This window comes from Symphalangus syndactylus, chromosome 1 (genome assembly GCF_028878055.3).
Source record: "Symphalangus syndactylus isolate Jambi chromosome 1, NHGRI_mSymSyn1-v2.1_pri, whole genome shotgun sequence".
NCBI lineage: Eukaryota > Metazoa > Chordata > Mammalia > Primates > Hylobatidae > Symphalangus > Symphalangus syndactylus.
In genome coordinates this window covers 108,774,735-108,780,276 of record NC_072423.2, presented here as the reverse complement: position 1 = coordinate 108,780,276, position 5,542 = coordinate 108,774,735, and the positions used below count along the sequence as shown (strand labels likewise).

The 5,542-nt window shown below is 54.3% G+C and overlaps 1 pseudogene; it reads left to right on the top strand.

Annotated features, from left to right (window-relative positions):
* Positions 1 to 583: 583 nt before the first annotated feature.
* On the top strand, positions 584 to 2,322 carry LOC129480789 (fructose-bisphosphate aldolase A-like; annotated as a pseudogene).
* Positions 2,323 to 5,542: the final 3,220 nt, after the last annotated feature.

Here is a 5,542-nt window from a genome sequence, read left to right as displayed (position 1 = left end):
CTACCTGCAAAGCTGCCCCCCCCGACTCCAGACCTACCTCCTGAAGCATTTATTGGCTTTGCTCCACTCCAGCCCCTCTCTCTCTTCTCACAAACCAGAGTTCACCCCTTGCTCTGCAACCACAGTCTAACGGGATTCCAAAGGCAGGGTTAGGACAAGGCCAGCGCCAGAGACCTCAGAACCCTTTTGCTCTGCCAACCCCGCAATTCCATCTCACATGGTGGCTCCTGGGCCCCATCATGGTAAACTGGAACTCATGCCTCCAACTGTTCAGGGCAGAGCTGAGCTGTTTCCAGATCCTCTGCCCACTGTGTGAGGCTGGCCCCCATCTACCACTGTATAGAAGAGCACTGACACCCCAAGGAGCAGCAGCAGCACAGGTTGGAGCTGTCCTATGTCCACCTGGGGTCTCCTTGAGAAGGATGCAGGATTTCTTGCTTGGCTGACAGATGTGGAAACTGAGGCCCAGAAGAAAGCAGCAGGTTTGCCCAGACTGAGCTACCTCACCTTCTTGGAGGAGTGCTGCTAAAAATAGTTCCTGGGAGAAGGGGTCCTGGTGACGAGTGCTGTGTTCTCTCCTAAGTCCACTCGCCCGCCTGCCACCCTCCACCACCACACCCTGCAAACCCACCCCTCTCCTGTGCCAGGAACTTGCTAACACCAGTACCATGCCCTACCAATATCCATTGCTGACTCCCGAGCAGAAGGAGCTGTCTGATACCACTCATCGCATCGTGGCTCTGGGCAAGGGCATCCTGGCTGCAGATGAGTCCACTGGGAGCATTTCCAAGTGGCTGCAGTCCATTGGCACCGAGAATACCGAGGAGAACCAGTGCTTCTACCACCAGCTGTGGCTGAGAGCTGATAACCGTGTGAACCCCTGCATCAAGGGCGTCATCCTCTTCCATGAGACGCTGTACCAAAAGGCGGATGATGGGCATCCCTTCCTCCAAGTTATCAAATCCAAGGGCAGTGTTGTGGGCATCAAGGTAGACAAGGGGGTGGTACCCCTGGAAAGGGCAAATGGCAAGACCACCACCCAAGGTCTGGATGGGCTGTCTGAGCACTGTGCCCCATACAAGAAGGATGGAGCCCACTTTGCCAAGTGGCATCATGTGCTGAAGATTGGGAAACACACCCCCTCAGCCCTCACCATCATTGAAAATGCCAACAACACCTGGGCACGGTGGCTCACGCCTGTAATCCCAGTGCTTTGGGAGGCCGAGGTAGGTGGATCACCTGTGGTCAGGAGTTTGAGACCAGCCTGGCCAACATGGTGAAACCCCATCTCTACTAAAAACACAAAAATGAGCTGAGCATGGTGGCACACACCTGTAGTCCCAGCTACTCAGGAGGCTGAGGCAGGAGAATCACTTGAATCTGGGAGGTGGAGGTTGCATGAGCTGAGATTGCACCACTGCACTCCAGCCTGGGTGACAGAGTGAGACGCCATCTAAAAAAAAAAAAAGAAAGAAAGAAAAGAAAAGAAAATGCCAGTGTGTCAATGTCCTGGCCCGCTATGCCAGCATCTGCCAGCAGAATGGCATTGTGCTCATCGTGGAGCCTGAGATCCTCCCCAGTGGGGACCATAACTTGTAGTACTGCCAGTATGTAACCGAGAAGGTGTGGCTGCTCTACAAGGCTCTGAGCGACCATGACATCTACCTGGAAGGCACCTTGCTGAAGTCCAATATGGTCACCCCAGGCCATGCCTGCATCCAGAAGTTTTCTCACGAGGAGATTGCCATGGCAGCTGTCACAAGCGCTACACTCTGGGGAATAAGCGGCCTAGAAGGATCACAACTGGGCCAGAACAGGGTCCACCCAGACTCACCACTGAGGCAGGTGGGGTCAGTCTCATTTCACAGACACAAAAACTAAGTGATACACTGCACAGTGCCCCCCACTGTCCGTGGGATCACCTTCCTGTCTGGAGGCCAGAGCGAGGAAGTGTCCATCGACCTCAATGCCATTAACAAGTGCCCCCTCCTGAAGCCCTGGGGCCTAACCTTCTCCTATAGCTAAGCCCTGCAGGCCTCTGCCCTGAAGGCCTGGGGCAGGAAGAAGGAGAACCTGAAGGCTGTGCAGAAGGAGTATGTCAAGTGAGCCCTGGCAAATAGCCTCGCCTGTCAAGGAAAGTACACTCCAAGCGGTCAGGCCGGGGCTGCTGCCAGTGAGTCCCTCTTCGTCTTTAACCATGCCTAGTAAGCGGAGGTGTTCCCAGGCTTCCCCCCAACACTCCAGGCCCCATCCCCTCCCACAGTCTTGAAGAGGGGGACTCCTCCTCGGGGCTCCAGGCTGGCTTGCCCGCGCTCTTGCGTCCCTCATGACAGTGGTGTGCGTTTTCTGTGAATGCTAACTCCATCACCCTTTCTAGCACATTGCTAATAAACAGCTATTTAAGGGAGAAAAAATAAAAATAAAAATAAAAATAAAAATAAAAATAGTTCCTGGGGCCCAGAATAAAAAGGGTGAATTCTAGGGGCTGGGGTTGACATTTTCCTTTTGCCTTGACCATTGGGTGGGTACTATGTGCAGCAGTCCCTGACGGTGATAGTGATGGTGACGATGACCATGATGCAGACTGGGTGGGAGGGAAAAAAGGCCCCAGCGTCATCCCTGGGATGGGGCCTAGCCTTGCCTCAACTCTAGCTGCCCAGGGCCAGAGCGAGTGATAAGATGAGTTTATACTGTAGCTCTGAGAAGGAAGGGAGGGAGGGAGGGAGAAGGAGGGAAGGAGGGAAAAGGGAGGGAGGGGCAAGGGAGAGAGAAAAAGGGAGAGAAAGGGAAAAGAAGATGGGGAAGGAGGGAAGGACAAGGGAGGAGTGAGAGGCGAAGAAGAAGCAAAAGAAGAAAAAGAAAGAAGAAGAGGAGGAGTGGGCGGAGGGGGGAAGAAGAGGCCCAGAAGGATCACAACTTGAGCAGAATAGGGCCCACCCAGACTCATCACTGAGGCAGGTGGGGTCATCTCATTTCACAGACACAAAAACTAAGACTTAGGGCATGAGGTAATTTGCTCAAGATCTCAGAGTCAGGACTAGAACTCATGGCTTACGCCTTGCCCTTCAAGGTCTCAAACCTTGAACCACTCAAGAAACATATCCCAAGATACCTCACCCTTACCTCATCAGAAAGGTGAGCTGGTTAAAATGCAGATTTCTGGGTCAAAATCAAAGGAGTGTGGCCCAGGAATCTGCATTTTGACCAATACCCTGGGGGTGGTTCTTTGGGCCCTGACACTGGGAAATCCCGTGGCTCATTTAGGGCCTTTCTGGTCTGACCTCTTGGCGCCAGGTCCTGAGCGTACTCCCGTTGCCCAGCTATTTGGGCTGACTCACCCCCAACCACCACCTCCACAGGGCTGAGCCTTTTCCATCCAAGGCTTCACCCACAGTCTCCCAGTCGCATGTAGATCCACCCTTCCAGCCAGCACCCGCTTCTCTTCTGGAAGGCTTCCTCACGGTTGGGATCCTCCTCTTTCAGCGCCTGCTGGAGGAATAGCCTCCTCCTCTTTCTCCATCTGGAGTTGCTTACAACACTCTATTTCACTTTCCATGTGAGTCGGCCTTGCTTCCCAATCTTTCTCTAGATTCAACAGGAAACTCCCAGAGGGCTAGGGACTTGCTGGTTTAAACAATAAGCCTCTGACATACAGGACTTCACCTGACCCTCCTGCCAGCCACAAGTGGCAGGGCTGGGAGAGCTTTACAAATCAGGAAACCAAGCCTTGAAGAGGTTGTGGCCTGCCCAAGTCTATGGCCAAGTAAGATTCAGAGCTGGGTTTGAAACCCATGCCCAACTCCACTATCCAGTTCTTTCTGCTTTGGCTTTGCCTCTGATCACCCCAAAAAAACCTTGTGAGGGCCAGGCGCAGTGGCTCATGCCTATAATCCCAGACCTTTGGGAAGCTGAGGGTGATCACTTGAGGTCAGGAGTTCAAGACCAGCCTGGCCAACATGGCAAAACCCCATCTCTACTAAAAATACAAAAATTAGCTGGGCGTGGTGGTGTAATCCCAGCTGCTCAGGAGGCTGAGGCAGGAGAATCGCTGGAACCTGGGAGGCAGAGGTTGCAGTGAGCCAAGATTGTGCCACTGCACTCCAGCCTGGGCAACAGAGGGAGACTCTGTTTCAAACAAACAAACAAAACAACAACAACAACAACAACAACCTGTGAGGAGGCATTTCAGGGATTATGATCCTATTGCCCAGATAAGGAAAGCAAGACCCAAAGATGAGCAAAGCACTCAATATCATCCTTATTCTGTTCTCACTTCCAGCTGCACTTGGGTCCAAGTCCAAGTGCTGACCTTTTTTCTCTCATCTTCTCTGGGTGATGGGCACTGCCCAGGATCTCTTGGCTGAATGGCACAGAACTGGCTCTCGAGCTCTCAGACCAAAGCCCTCATCCTGGACTGGTCCCACTGCCACTCTGAACCCAGGTGCCTCCTCTGAAGGTGGAGACTCACCTCACCTGCCTTGCAACCAGCTGGGTGCTCAGAGACGGAAATGCAAAGTACCTGAACACACCCTAGTCACCATCATTCTGGACCTTGTCCCTCTTGTTAATGCTCAGCTGGGAAAGGAATACCCTCAAAGGCCCTTTCCTCAAGAATGGAGGAGAGTACCTTTGAGCCTGGCACAGGCCCAGCCCAACACAGCCCAAGCGAAGCTGGGAAGGGTGTGGAGCAAGGAAGCCAGACTGGCATTCCTGAGAGGGGTTTGCCAAGCCCTACTCTTCATGTGTTGTACCGGGGAAACTCAATGGAGGTATGGTCCAATGCTGACCTTTGGGATGGAGGCCTAAGCCACCCTGCTGGTGCCCAGGGTTGCCAGCAAGGGGCTTCAGACAACCCTGGGTGGAAAATAAAAATAGTGGCTAATATTTGTTACGCGCTATTGACAGGCCCTGTGCCTTCCCCTCCTCCCCAAGTGCTCAGAGCTGTGGAGTGGATGGGTTCCATCCTAGCCCTGTTCCTCTGTCCCCTCTAGATCATCTTAGACCAGAAAGTGCCACAGCTGAGTGTCCCGCTTCCAGCTGAGTGTCTCGCTTCTTCCGCATCCTGCCAGGACCACTCCATCTGTGGGCGATACAGCCAGCTCCACCTCCTCCGGGGAGCCCTTGTTCACAGTTTCCAAAGCAAGCCGCAGGTGGGATGGATCCTGCTTAACACACCGGCCCAGAACCCCGTGGATCTCCTTCTTCCTCCATGTCCAAGACACCCAGCTTAACAACCCTGGATCCCCCAACTTGGCCCTAGCGGCACCTCGCCTGGACCTTGCCATTTTATACCCCACAATCGGGGCGTAGGGTTCTGAAGCCCAGGGTAGTTGGTGGGGAGGCAGCACGAGGGTGCAGGATGAGGTCGGGAAAAGAGACCTCGTCCGCCCGCCGCCTGACGCTTCCTACTCCCAGCAGGCGAGCCGGGGAATCCCCGGCGGCACCGATCTCCGCAGAGCCCAAGAAGTGGCCCTCTCTGCCCCACCCCCCCGGCTCGCCGAGGGCTACGCGGCGCGCCTGCGCGGAAGAAGGCAGCGCCCAT